Genomic DNA, 15246 nt, shown 5'->3' with positions numbered 1-15246 from the left:
CCCACCCAGACTGCTGGCCTCGCTGGGTCCTTGCTGGATGTTCGGAGCCTGCATCAACACGCCAGGGCACAAGCCGTCCATCCTACTGCCTCAAATTAAAGATGAGAAGATTAGCGAGTCTCTGCCCATAATTACCTGTAAATCACTTTTATTCCTCTGGTTCTCATTACCTTAATATCATGCAGGATAAATCCAGAGTGATCAATAACTATAGGCACAGCCCTGCTTTTCCTGCACCACTGAGAGGCCCTGACTTTCGAATTCATCACTGTTGCTCCATGATGGTCTTTCACTTCTCACTGCCTCGTCAGGGAGGGAAGAAACCATGGTCCCCTATCCATCACCTGCTCATGGTCCCCTATGCATCACCTGCTCAGTCACCTCGTGAGCCCCCCAGATGCTCCCCTCCAGAAGCTGAGAGTCTCTCTGGCATTCGGTCAGACGCCTGATCTCCTCCGGTCCAAACCTCTCCGTCACCTGCAGGTGTGAAAGCAGAGCTACCTGCGTGGCCTCTCCAAGGAGGGATGAGGACCAGAGCCTGTCCATAAAGTGCCAGGTGCCTGCGATGGTGGCATCATTGCTCCCACTCCCAGACTCAGAGAGGGCGAGTCATCACCCCCAGGTCACACAGAGGTGTGATTTGATGCCTGTCTATGTAACTGCAGTTTGCTCCCTAGCAACGCTTCCTGGACCCCCATTCCTTCGGTGACACTGCTTCCAAAGCAGCTGAGAGGAAGCATGCGTGGACCAGAGCCCCGGCTTGGTTCTCCGGGCAGCCTCCTGCATTTATGATTTATGATTTATGATTTATGATTTATGATGAGCAGCTGCTCAGAAGCACACTCACGCCAGCGGGCAGACGTCTTAGAGCTCCGGGCCACCTTTCCCCATCAGCTGTCCGCCTCAGGGAAGCAACGCTCCGGGGAGGACGGGGCTCCCTTATTCAAAGTCACTGTCACAGACACACGGCCCAGGTTACGGCAGCAGCAGAACAAAAGTGCACAATAATGGCAAGAATCTCTCTTTTCAAAATGTTACAATAAGACTCAATAAATTTCTAGTGCAGTTCTGTCACGATGGACACCCCTTGAGAGAACGGCAGGAGTCTTTTGTTAATACTTGCAAAAGGTCTAGCTCAGCAAGAAGAAGTTCAGCCTTGTCTGAGAGATAGCAAGTTTGTGATGTATTTTTAGAGCGGAAAGGAAATGTGAGTCCGTTTTCACCATGACTAGATAGTTTATGTGGAGCAGCTAACTTCCAATCCAACCTCACTGTTCTGAATGAAGAAACAAATTCAAGAGATCATAGCCAGCGAGACCATGCCCTGGGTGGTCTTCCAGACCCAACTACGCATTGCTCACAGGCGCTGAGGCTTGCAAGTTGGTTCCAAAACAGGTATGTACGTGTGTGTGATTGTGTAGGTGTGTGTGTGAGAGAGAGAGGCAGAGAGACAGTGAGGTGTGTGTGTGTGGGGGGGTTGCTCCTTAACTCTTCAACTTTCCATTAGACTCAATAGCTTATTAGACTGATTCTCCCAGACACCTTCCCTGGGACCCAACTCAGGAGCTCCTGCAGACGCAGACTGTCAAGTGTGTTAGCATTCACTCAGTACCTATGGTGCTCCATGCAACAGGCCAGGTTCTGGAGACACGACAGGAGCGAGACTGCACCTGTGTTCTCAGGAGGTCCAAAGCATGCAAACTGAAAAATGCTCTAATACCTAGAGTTTTTGGAATTAGATTCTTAACAAATCAGAGACCTTTTTGATATAAAGCTTAAGAGAAAAAAATCAGATGCTCTTATAATAGCTTTTAATTCAAGATTCAATAGAATAATTTTGTTGGTATCGTTTTGTCCGAAACTTGCTCCTTTAGCAGTCAAGATCATAACTCCTCTGCTCCATGCTGCTAGTGAAGACCTTGTTTCTGGAGGCAAATTACTATCCTGTCTGCCCCGAGTCCCTCTGCGCTCCAGGGTGTGGGGGCGGTCCCTGGTTGTCCACTACCTGGCCTCAGGGGTGATTCAGCAGAGGAATATTGCCTCCTGAGTATAAACCTCAGAGAGAGAGAAAGTAATTAGGACTATGGGCTCTGGATTGTGTAGTTTGCACATGAAAAACATGCTGCCAAGGGAGTCATTTGCTATTTCTAAGAATTGGCAAACCCTGGGAAGGGTTTCTCTCCCTCGCCAGCCAGGTCCCCTAAAAAAGCATCATAAAAAACAAAACCATGGTTAGTAGAGCTAAGAATTGAATGTGCGGGGAGCTACACGATGAACTGGCTGGGAGACATTATTGAACTCTTCCTGGAGGACACAGTATTTAAGCTGAGTCTCAAAGACTGAGTCAGCCTCCAGAAGGCAAACACTGGGAGGAAAGGAATTCTAGATCTAGGGAACAGCGGATAGGATTTCCAGGGTAGACTGGAGCGGGTAAAGAGGTTGTGTGATGGGGCCACAGGCTAGTTGCTCCTGGAGGACTTGGGGCAGGTGAATGTTCCTCACACGTTTTATTTGCTTCTATTTTTATGTCATTTCTTTGTGCTTATTTATAACAATTTGACTGAAGTACAAAGTACATGCTGAAAAGTGAGATCATAGGTGTACACTGGACAAGCATTTACACAGTGACCATACCCACCGTGACCACCACCCCAGTCAAAATACTCAACAAGGCCAGCACCCCAAAAGCCTCCTAGGTGTCCCTGCCATGACTTACTCCCCTTAAGGTTCACCAACCGCTGCCTTCCAGCCCATAGATTCACTTTACTTGCTTTTTTTTTTTTTTAATTAGCACAAATCAGTTCATGCACTGTGCGTACTTTCGTGTCCAATTGTGTCATCCAAAGTTCTGTGTGTGCCTGGAGCAGTGCTTTTCCCCTTTGCTTTGCTGTTTCAGATTGCATTGCGTGGATATGCACCAATTTAGCCAATCTGTTGTTGATGGACTTGTAAGGTGTCTCCAGTTTTTAGCTGGTGGAGACAAGGCTGCTATGAACGTTCTTTTATATGTCTTCTGTGCACGTAGATTCTCATTTCTGCTGTGTTGATTTCCCGACAGTTCAGATGTTTCTGGGTCATGAGGCATGTGCAGGTAGATGCCCTAACGGCATTTGAAAGATGCTGCCAAGGAACCAGTGTTCAAATTCTTGTGACACTTTCCACTCCCATCAGCCGTATCTCAGGAAGGATGTATTTTTCTACATGCTTGCCAACACATAGTGTTGTCTCATTGGTTTATTTTTATTTTTAGTCATTTCAGGGGGGTGTGGTGCAGGACCATATTGTGGGTATATGTTCAATTTCCCAAATGGATTTATCTGTTCAAGGGTCATTTAGATATGCTTCACCCGTTTATAAAGCGCCTGTGCAAGACTTGAACCCAATAACTTGAGTTATTGGTCTTTGGCTTATTACTTTGTAAGATTTCTTTATATATTCTGGCTCTGAGTCTTAGCAATATCTTCTCCCTGTATCTTTCTTTCTTACTCTCTCTCATGGGTGTCTTTTGGTGAACAAAATTTCTTAATCTTTACTTAGCACCATCTCTGGATCTTTCATGTATTGGTTAATATTTATAGTATCCTGTTTAGGAAACCTTGCCTGCCCTAAGGACAGCTGTTTCCTTATATTATTTCTCATGATTTATTATTTTACCTTTCACATTTAAGTCTTTGAACCATATGTAATTTTTTTCTTCTATAAGATTTGATTTAGGGGTCAGGTTTCATTGTTTTTTTCCATATGGATCCCCAGTGGATCCACACCACTGATTGAGAAGTTTATTCTTTCCCAGACCATATTTCATGGACACCTTTGCCATAAAGCAAGTCTGTTCATACCTGTGGGTCTGTCTCGTGCTCTCTCCAGTCTGGTCCATTGTACCACATTGTCTGAATTACTCAAGCTTTAAAATAGTTCTTACCATGCAGTACATGGTGGTTCACTCTTCTTCCAGATGGCTTTCTCTGGGATCAGTCCTTTGCATGTGTTTCTCAAGTACTACCAACAATTTAAAACACACACGTCAATAAAATATGCATATTAGCTTTCAAGCACAACTGGAACATTTACCGGAGTTGGCCCTATATTGAATCATAAGGCAGGTTTCAATAAATTTCAAAGGAGGGAATCCAGAATCTGTTTGCTGATGACTTTGGAATACAACTGGAATATAACAACAGAAATATAGCTGGAATTTCTCGTGTCTGTAATTTGAGCAATGCGCTGATATGCTCCACCAGTCAAAAAAGAAACTGAAATGGAAAATGGAAATATTTTTGACAAAATGATATTAAATTCACAACATACCACAACTTGAGAGATGCATAAAAGGTTGTATGTAGAGGGAAATTTATGGGCTTAAATGCATGGTTTGGAAAATAAAGTCAGATGAAGACCAGTTATGTAATTATCTATTTCAATATGCGAAAAATGAACACATTAAATGTCCAAACATAGAAGCAAATCAGTATTTAGATAAGATAAGATAAGATAAGATAAAACATAAATCAATATGATGGAATCACAAAGCAAAAGTTGATTCATTTTAGAACAATAAAAGTTAATTTCTGGGAAGAATATTAAGAAAAAGAAAGACTATGTGAGAACAAACCTATTTGGTTTAGGTAACCCATGTACTTTGATATCAAACTCTGACCAGGCCATGGCAATTACAGAACAATTGTTCTTGAACATAAATGCAAAAGTCCTAAATAAAATATCAACAAATAAATGATAGTGATGTATTAAAAGCTTAATACATCACAACGAAGTTTGGGTTATTCCAAGATTCCTGGATTAATTTAGCCTAAGAAAATGTGTTTGGTGAATTTCACAAAATTAATAGAATACAGTGAAAAAAAGAACTATGAGCTCAGTGGTTGCAGGAAAAAATATTTGTTAAAAATTGATGTATGTTTATGATAAACTACTAGCATTCTAAAAATAGAAGACTATTTCCTTAACTTGATAAGATTTATTTACAACAAGCCTCCAGCAAACACCCATTCTTTGTGGTAAAAAGATGTATCCTTGCGGTCAGAAATAGGACAATCATTAAATTAATAAATTAAATTAAATTAAATATTTTATTATAATTTTAACTAGTTAAATTAAAAATAAATAAATATAAGGTTTGAAGAACTAACCTGTCATTTCATTAATCAAAGAGGATGTGTTTTTTTTAAAATAGAAAGTCTAAAAGGGGCTATAGAAAATTAGTGTCAAAATTAGTAAACAAATTCAGTAAATTTGCTGGATACTATACCAGCAGCAGATGATTAGAAAAAAAAATTAAGATATTATTTACAATTATCTCAAAAACATAAGACCTCAAGGCAGAAAACTACAAAATTGCTACTGAAAAAAAAAAAAGAAAGAAAACTTAAATAGTAGGCTATACCTTCTCACAGACTCAAAGACTTGATATATTATGATGTCAACTGTCCCCCAAAATCTAAGAATTTGATGTAAATCCAATTATGATTAAATAAGTATATATTTTATTATTTATTTATCCTGCTGAATTTTTTTTATTATATAGTAAACCATTTTATTTTGTTTTGCAGCCTGATTTTCCTATTTGGGGGGATACTTCAGAATTTCAATTAAAAAATTTTTTTTAATTATTATGTTGTTAGTCACCATACAGTACTTCATTTGTTTTTGATGTAGTGTTCCATGATTCATTGTTTGCATATAACACCCAGTGCTCCATGCAGTACGTGCCCTCCTTAATACCCATCACCGGGCTAACCCATCCCCCCACCCCCCTCCCCTCTGAAACCCTCAGTTGATTTCCCGGAGTCCATCGTCTCTCATGGTTCATCTCCCCCTCTGATTTCCCCCCTTTCATGTTTCCCTTCCTTTTCCTAATGTCCTCCATGCTATTGCTTATGTTCCACAAATAAGTGAAACCATATGATAATTGTCTTTCTCCGCCTGACTTATTTCACTTAGCAAAATCCCCTCCAGTTCCATCCATGTCAATGCAAATGGTGGGTATTCATCCTTTCTGATGGCTGAGTAATAATATTCCACTGTATATATAAGACCACATCTTCTTTATCCATTCATCTGTTGAAGGGCATCTCAGCTCTTTCCACGGTTTGGCTACTGTGGACATGGCTGCTATGAACATTGGGGTGCATGTGCCCCTTCTTTTCACTACATCTGTGTCTTTGGGGTAAATACCTAGTAGTGCAATTGCTGGGTCATAGGGTAGCTCTATTTTAAATTTTTGAGGAACCTCCATACTGTTTTCCAGTAGCAACTTGCATTCCCACCAACAGTATAAGAGGGTTCCCCTTTCTCTGCATCCTCTCCAACATTTGTTGTTTCCTGTCCTGTTAATTTTTGCCATTCTGACTGGTGTAAGGTGGTATCTCAATGTGGTTTTGGTTTGAATTTCCCTGATAGCTAATGATGTTGAACAAAATTTTGATTGAGATACTACAAACTTAATAAATCAGTTTGGAGAGAACATCTTAGCAATGTTTAATTTCGTGCCCACAAATCTAGTTTACATCTTCATTGACTATCAGTTACCTTTAATTTCTTTCAGCAAATGTTTTAGGGGTTTTTAGTATACAGATCCTCCACATATTTGTTAAACTTGTCCCTAGATCTTTCACATCTTTCTATGCTATTTTAAATGTTATTGTGTATTTTTTTAAATTTTCTAGAAGAAAGTGAAAAGCTGAATTAATAACAAAATTACCCACACCTGGTCAATGAAGAAATTCTTTACTACCTGAGAAGACTTGCTAAAAAATTTCTTTTGTGTTGGCAAAAAAAAAAATGCACAAAATTTGTTTCACTCAATTTAATTATTATTGTTATTATTTTTATTATTATCCTTTATAGAAATTAGATCTCTAAAATTGAACTTGGCAGAAATAATGGCCACAAACAATAACTCTCAATGACAGAAGGCTAACTGGGTAAATATCATACGTGCAATAAATTATTGATGGATCAAACCTTAAACATAAAATTTTCACAGAACAAAATTTATTGGAGCATAATTCTGTAAAAAAATTATACAGTTTTATAAAAAGACAACATACAATTGGAAAAATTCATAAATTGCAGTATGACAGATCTGATCAAGGTTTCGGAAGTAAACTCTAGGGAACACCTCACCAATAAGACTTCTTCAGTGTTGGTGAGAACCTGATAAGAATTTCTTATCCTGAACATGAAGTCCACATACTCTTAAGAGGAAAACCTTGGGTTGGAAGTGTCTGTAATCCTCCTCCTGACGCCATTGCTGATTCCATAAAGGAGCTGCAACCACAAGCCAGCAAGCAAGGAAAGCAGAGACAGTTGACCTTATTCTACAACGGGGAAATCACACCTCTAACTCAAATGAGGTGCAATTTTGATGGTCAAATGCATACACAGAGCAGAGAGGAAATCAGAGAAATAGAACACAAGACCGTGGGTTCCCAGAGGAGGTCTAAAATGAGCCGGCAGGGAGGGATGATTAATGGCCTCATCAATGACCACCAGCCAAGCCAAGGAATTGTGGGCTGAGGACCCTCCTGGGGACCAGGCGCTGGCCATTACTGCCACATGGACAGACACTTCCTTGGTTAATTGAATGTTCACAGGAGTCCTGATCCCTGCTGGTATTCTCATTAGTTATCCTGGGGCAGAGAGGAGGGCAGTCAGCAGTTTATTCACACAGCAGGTGAAAAGAGCTCTTCGGCATTGGAAAATTGCTGCATGCAAAAGGCCATGTACCTGAAACTTCGAAGAGACCACGGGAGGCCACACTGAAAAGAACAGATCTGGTCAAGCCAGCACTCTGTGTTGCAGGGGAGGAAGAAGCAACAACTGAAAGGTGGAATTGCCCAAGTCCCCTGCTTCACCAGTGAGTGAGAGCCAGGGCAGGGGACAGCCATGGTCCCTCCTCCTTTGCCATCCTGAGGCCTCAGAATCCCAGGGCAGCACTGGAGTTCCTGTGTCACCAATGCATTTGCAGTGAACTGAATAAACACACACACACAAACACACACAAACACACACACACACATGCTCTATTTCTCAACTATATAGATGCTACTGTGATTCATAAAATACAAAGTCATTTCACGGTGTTACTGAATTTGTATCTTTTATCATAATGCATTGCCTCAATCAATGTTTATTAAAAGTACAACCATCTCCGGAATTCCCCCCAAATCGGTGATATTACAAAAGGGTTCTGCTGCAAAGGTGCAGGAACCACTACCCTGCACGATGCTTCTAAGTCTAGAAATGTGAAAGAAACAAGACAAAGTTGGGTGATAAGCACAAATATTTGAGAATCCCTCGCTTTTCTCAGTCTTGGATGATAAGAATGTCTGTGGATTCTGTTCACTAGCCCATCTGTATGGTAAACCACGAATGCCCCACACTTCTTCCTGAAAGGTAGCAATTGCTACCTTGACTTGTAAGCACTAGCATTGTCCCTGTGAATTACAGTATAAATGAGCACAAAGATGCACAGGGGAAAGCAGTCATTCTATTAGGGAGGAAATCTGGCACTCCAAACCATTCAAATGCTTTTTCAAATCACAAATTACTTTAAATGCATCTTTAAAATAGAACAAACTAAAGAACAAAATCATGGGTGTTTTAATCATTTGCCGCTTAGACTCTATTGTCTTCTACTCCAACCAGAACGACACCCGTGTCCAGATGGAACGTCCTCTGTATTTTCAGCGAACAGCATTCAGCCCTATTGTATCAGGGATTCTCCTTGGATTGTGCAGTCTTAGATAGGTGGGTATGTATGCTAGCTGAGTCCATCCCCAGGCAAGTTTACAACTGAGAACATAACCTTTAAATCCGCCAAAACCACAGACCGAGAATCTGCTGTTTCTTAAATAGAATTAAAATGCTTCTGAAGTTGGGGCCAGGCAGACAATGAAAGCAGCAAGTTGCTCACATTGCTGAACAAACAGTGTGGAGCCATCAGGTGAACGAATCATTATATAAAATCACAAGAATTTCTGTAGGGTCAGTTCTCCCCCCATGGACCCCATACTTGTGCAAATTTCACTTTGAAAAACCTAACTGCAGGCTTCATATGTACTTTAAGGGACCAGATGCACCAGGGAGATGGACTTGGAGACAGGGTGTGTGTGCAGTGGTTTTGGGGAGCACACCTGGGAGGGTGAGGGATGAGGGACTGTGCAGAGAGAGACGGTGAACTGCCAGTGTCACTGTCACAGTGGCCTCAACAGAACCTCGGGAAGCACCGGAGCAGGGATGGCCCTTCAGAGAGGTCCCTCTGCTTAGGTATCATTAAGGAGCAGCCCACAGGTAACCCCCAAAGCCTGCTCCTGCTGCAAGGCTCCTCAGCAGCTGAATCAAAGACAAAGAGCAAGCCAAGCACAGCCTGCAAGAATGAGCTGTAATAGTCACATTCATGGTGACGGGAATAGATGCCTTTCGGTGAGAATGGTCCCATGTTAGGCACTGAGCCTGGCACTCTCCTGTGGTTATTTATTCTCCACAAGCATCCTGTAAGGTAGCATACTCCCAGGACTGATGTAACCAAGGACCACTAACTGGAGGGGGGGCTTAAAACAACAGAAATTTATCATCTCACGGATCTGGAGGCTGGAAGTCCAAAATCAGGGTGTCAGTAGGACTAGTTCCTTCTGAGCACTCGAGGAAGAATTGCTCCACACTGCTCTCCTGCTTCTGCTGACCTCTGGCAATGCTTGGCGGGTCTTGCCTTGTAGACACATCACTCCAGTCTCTGCTCTGTTGTCAGTTGATGTCCTAATCTCCTTTTCATATAAGGACACCAGTGATATTGGATTAGGGCCCACACAACTCCAGCATGACCTCACTTAGCTTAGCTGAGTACATCTGCAATGATCTTATTTCTAAATACGTCCACATTCTGAGGTACTGGGGGTTAGGACTTTGTGTGAATTTGGAGGTGACACAATTCAACCCACAGCAATAGGTATTCATTCTTATTGCCATTCTATATATAAAGAGCTTGACGTAATTAGCTGGGGTTCATTCAGGAATATGGGAACCACATCAGTTATTTTAACGAGAGAATTTAACACAGAGAATGAGTTAAGTAGGTGTTCATCCTTGAAAAGGTACAAAAAGATCCTATCACAGAGAAGGAATCACAGAACCCATGCAGGAAACTGCTACCTCCCCGGGGGATGGGGAAACAAGGGCACTCTATAAGACCATTAAAATTTAGAGACTGGGATGCCTGGGTGGCCCAGTCTGTTAAGCGTCTGCCTTCGGCTCAGGTCATGATCCCAGGGTCCTGGGATCCAGCCCCACATCAGGCTCCTTGCTTAGCAGGGAGTCGGCTTCTCCCTTGGCCTGCTGCTCCCCCTGCTTGTGCTCTCGCTCTTTCTGACAAATAAACAAAATAAAATAAAATAAAATAAAATAAAATAAAATAAATAAAATAAAAAGAAATTTAGAGACTCAGATGAGGATGTGGAGAACCTGGACCCACAGTTGAGCATAGCTCTGGAGTTTGAAGGTGGGGCCTCATGACTGACACTTAAAGCTTAGAAGTGGGGTGCTTCTCTCTCTGGGGGGGGTGCACTGGGTCTGGCTTGGGGAAAGGAGGTAGAAACCAGAAACTGGAATGAACAGGCAGAGTCGTGGTCAAGGTGTGTTGCCAGGACGGGCACACTGCAGGGCCTTGGCCCCCAGATCTTACAGCCTGCACGACCCCTCCCACCATTGTCTTTGGCAGAACATCACAGGGAGAAACCAGCAGAGCAGAAGGGTGGTTTGCAGAGCTCTGGCTTGCAAAGTCCAGAGCATGAGACAACAGCTCGATCACAACAACCCACCGAGATTCAAAAAGTCTCAGCAGGTAGGGAGGGCCAAGGTCTACACCCAGGTCTACACCCAGGTCTGAGCCACTCCAAACTCAGATCCTAGCCCTTTGATTTACTTCCCCTTCAGACAGATATTTAAGAATGGGTAAATGTGAACTGCTTTCATTAATTACATCATAATCCAAGAAATAATCCTAGAAGGACAGCAATTTATTAAATAGAAAAGCAAAGCCATCTACTCAGTGACCAGGCTTATTAACCAACCTTGGATCACAAATGAAAAGTCGGCTGTGGTCTGTAATATGGATTACGTTCAATGGCAGGGCTGAGGGGAAGAAATTCACTAACAGAAGAACAGCAGCTAGAAACCTGCCTGCTGGCCTCAGAATTAGAGGGGGGCACAAGAGGCGTAGAGCCCCAGTAAAGTCAATTCACTGTTCTCAGTCAAATAAAGATCAGAAAAATGGGATTTAGATGGCAATATGTGAAATTAAGTTAATAATCTAGGAGAAGGTGAACTGTTCTTCTGATAGGAAGCCAACTAAATGAGTCCTTTTGTAAAAACTGAGGGGACATCAGCATTCCAAATCACAAGAGGGGCTTCTTAATGTCGGTTACACCGCTATCTTTCTAGGACAGCCTTACCTTTGATCCATTAGCAGATATTTTCTTGAAATGGTGAAGCTGAATGTTCGTAAATCAAATCGTCTTTTGCTTTCGCTTCTGTTCTGTCTCCTGAGCTCTCTATAGTAAATGAACGAGAAATAAGGCCATCCTTAGTGTCTTTGCAAGCATGTTTAAAGAATCACTAGAATTATTCACTCTTTCTGTATTGGTGACCTTAAAACAGGACTTTTGTGTGACTGCCACAATTTCCCATTGTTTCCTGCATGTTGTAAGTCTTAGAGACACTTCAGCCTTCTTTTCTGAGTTTGTAGGACCATGACAGAGTCTATCTGGAACCTACTCATTTATATCATTTAAACCACAACAGCAAAACAGCACTATCTTTGTGCACAGGAGATGAGAGGCACTACTAGAGGGGGGCAAGAAAACGGGCCCTCTGCTTGATTTCCCACCTTCTGAGTGTGGTGAACCCTCAGTCTTGACAATCCACAGAATTTCCAACTTCTGCCTATTTCTGTCTCAAGACATAAACCCAGACCATCAATCACTCATGTGTGGCCAACAGGGTCCATAAACCCAGACACTCTCTAGGTCATCTCTGGGCCCCTGACTCCACCAGCCTCCTCCACAGAGAGCTCACCCCTACACACCCTTCCTCTCTTCTGAGCCCCTGATGCCATTACCTTCTTCCTCGGGGGGTACTCTGCTGCGTTCTTCCTCCCCATGGCGTGCTGACTTGGTACTCTGAGCACACTTGAGAAGAAGGAACATTGGTTCCAGAGTTGGGTAGAACAGGGCTCAAACTCTTGCTCTATCACTTTCTCCCCATGAGGCCTCTCTTCGCTGCATCCATCTGCACCGAGAGAATTGGATCACACCTGCCTTGGAGGGTTTTTGATTAGGGGGAGGGCTGCAGACTTCCCACTGTCCTCAGGTGGTGAGAAGAGCTGAGTGAGAGCCTGCTCTCCTCTCCCCTAATCAGGGCACTAATCCCACTCATAGGGGCCCAGCCTTGTGACCCGATCACCTCCTAAAGGCCCTGCCCCCTGAGAGTAATCCTACCATCACATTGGGATTCGGGGGTCGACATATGAATTTAAGGGACACAATTGGTCCATTGCACCATGAGCTGGGCAAGTGCTGATCGTAAATGATCTTATTTAGTTCTTGCAGCTACTCCAAAAAGGAAGAATCATCCCCAGAGTACATGTGGTAAAACTGTGCTCTGGATCATCCAACCAGTCAGTAGCAAAACCAGGACCAATGTGGTCCAGGGCTCTTTCCCCCTTATTGCACTGAATCCTTCAAGACTTCTGTGAGCTCCAGACAGAGCTGCCCTCATCATTATTTTCCATGGCTAGAAATGGAGTACCTAAGCCTGCCTGGTGTTTCTGGTCATCTAACAGAGGATCAGATGACAATGTGAGGCTACTCCTATGCACATCAGCTGCCTGACTGCAAAACAAACAGCCAGACAAATGCATGTGTGCCAGATGCACACAAGCATACACACATACATGTATACACAGTCACATGCACGCATGCACACAAGCAGACACGCATATACACACATTCACATGCACGCATGCACACAAGCAGACACACATATACACACATTCCCATGCACGCATGCACACAAGCAGACACACATATACACACATTCCCATGCACACATGCACATATTTATATGCATGCATATACACATACATTAGAGATAAATCTGTGTCAGTTGTAAACCTGTGGGTGGCTGATCCTGTGGAATACCCTTGTAGCAAGAAAGCCTTAAAATGTGGTTCCTGGTGGGTTTGGGTCTACACAAGCCTTCTTTGTCTGCCAGTATCAGGGACTTGAGATTGACATCCTCTCTGACAGCAAGTATAGTTTCAGGAGAAAGAGATCAATCCAAGGAAGAGCAAGAAAGACAGGAAGAAAGGATGCTGCAAGCCTGGTTAGCTGAGCCAGCCTTGGGGTCTACGGGGTGAAAGGGTCACCAAGCTCCCCCTCTCTGATGGAGAATGAGCTGTGAGAACATTTGTCTGTCTGAGAGCTAATGGTTTCAGTGAATTTTAGTGGCCTGGGAAATATAAGTGAATGAAGAGATAAAGATAGTAGACAGGGAGAAACTTGACAGACTGTGAAAGCCCCAAGGCTCTTATTTCTTCCAGATTAAATAGGAAAATAGTCAATCACCAGAGTGCAGACAAATGGAACACAGGTCAGAATGCCAACATTTTGGGAAATCAAATACGGGTTGGCTGCAACAACAGGGTGTGTATGGATTGATGTATTAAAATTGCTCCCCATGGGTACATTTTCACCGCCTTGTATACATCCTGGAAATCGATGGCACTATACCACTCACCAGGCTGTCTTTAAGCATAATTAATTAATCAGAGCAGTAAGCTACTGGAATGAAATCTACCTTTCATTACTTGTGCTCTTAAAAAAAATTATGACTCAAAGGTATTTAACAATCATAAGGTGACTATATTTTATATGAAGAAGAATTGATTTCATCTATTTGAGGTTCTCATTTTTATACTAATTTCCAGAAAAACATGCTCAGATCATATGATAAACCTGAAAAGCCAATTTTTTTTAATTTCAGAAAAAATTCAGGTTTCAATTGTGATGTCACAGGTTTATTCTTCAGAGTTCTGACCATGGTTATAAACTTTTAAGAATTATATTAGAAATCTTATGCTATAGGGTTCTCCTTTTTAACTTCTGTACTCAGCATTCACTGAGATGTTGAAAAGAAAGGTCATTTACTCACATTTCATGGAGAGTCTGAGCTCCATTCAGATGTGACCACCATCAGCCCCAAATCTACTCCCCTACACTGCCACCCTCACCAAGGCTCCTCTTCTAAGCATCGGGCCCTGAAAGCATGTTTCCATCTTCTGTCTCTCCCTCCCACACCTTCTGAATCTGCTCCTTTCTTTGTGACGTCATTTCCCATAACTCTCCCTAGCTTCACATTCGGTTTGATCATAATTCTTCTATCTATTCAGGCTCAAAAGTGTCATCAATTTCAAGCAGGACAAATAGATATAAATCCACACTAAGGTTATAATAAAAACTTTAAAATCCCCAAAGAGGTAAATCCTAAAACAGATAGAAAAAAATACATCTACATATATACACAGCATGTGTAGAAAGAGAGACAGAGAGAGTCCTTCCAGTGAGTGAGAATAATGGTTGACTTCCTGTTAATAGCCACAAAATCTAGAAGACATAAAACTGACATCTGCGATGAGGGAGAGAAATAATTCTACACCAAGTGAACATATCTTTCAAGAATAAGGGCTAAATAAATACTCTTTACACAACAACAGAAAGTGAAAGCACTGGGAACAGCACAGTAAAAGAAATTAAGTGTGAATTCAGGTAGAGTCAAAATTTTCCCAGATAGTAGGTTTGAAATACAAGGAGAAAGTAAGTGCAAAAAAATAAAAAGAAAAGAAAGTAAGTGCAGATAATGTAGCAATATATGTATAAACCTAATAAAATTTACTGTATAAATATAATATCTCTGAAGAATTAAAACAAAATAAAATCTTAAAAAGCAACAGTGATAGTAAATATATCGGGAGAGGATAAAAGAGTTAAAGTGCTCTAAGTTCCTTCCATCGTTCAAAAAGAGGGTAACATAATTATTTTAGAAGTGGTAAGTTGAGCACGTATGGTGCAATTTCTGGGATAAGTATTAAGAGCGCACAGAAGCAAAGTGCACGACTTTAAACCAATGAACAGGAAGGACAGTTTTGAAAAACAGTTAATCTAAAGGAAGTAA

General features: G+C 42.0%; 1 long non-coding RNA gene across 1 annotated transcript; it reads right to left on the bottom strand.

Annotated features, from left to right (window-relative positions):
- Positions 1-417: 417 nt before the first annotated feature.
- Positions 418-14343, bottom strand: LOC141372418 (uncharacterized). Its single transcript, XR_012377674.1, has 4 exons — positions 14227-14343; positions 11469-11567; positions 3923-3999; positions 418-477 (listed from the first exon to the last, which is right to left on the bottom strand). It is a non-coding gene; the product is annotated as an uncharacterized lncRNA (long non-coding RNA).
- Positions 14344-15246: the final 903 nt, after the last annotated feature.

Source organism: Callorhinus ursinus, unplaced genomic scaffold (genome assembly GCF_003265705.2).
Source record: "Callorhinus ursinus isolate GAN/ISIS: 27379988/994484 unplaced genomic scaffold, GSC_fseal_2.0 scaffold3, whole genome shotgun sequence".
Lineage (NCBI taxonomy): Eukaryota > Metazoa > Chordata > Mammalia > Carnivora > Otariidae > Callorhinus > Callorhinus ursinus.
This window is presented reverse-complemented; position numbering and strand designations above follow the sequence as displayed.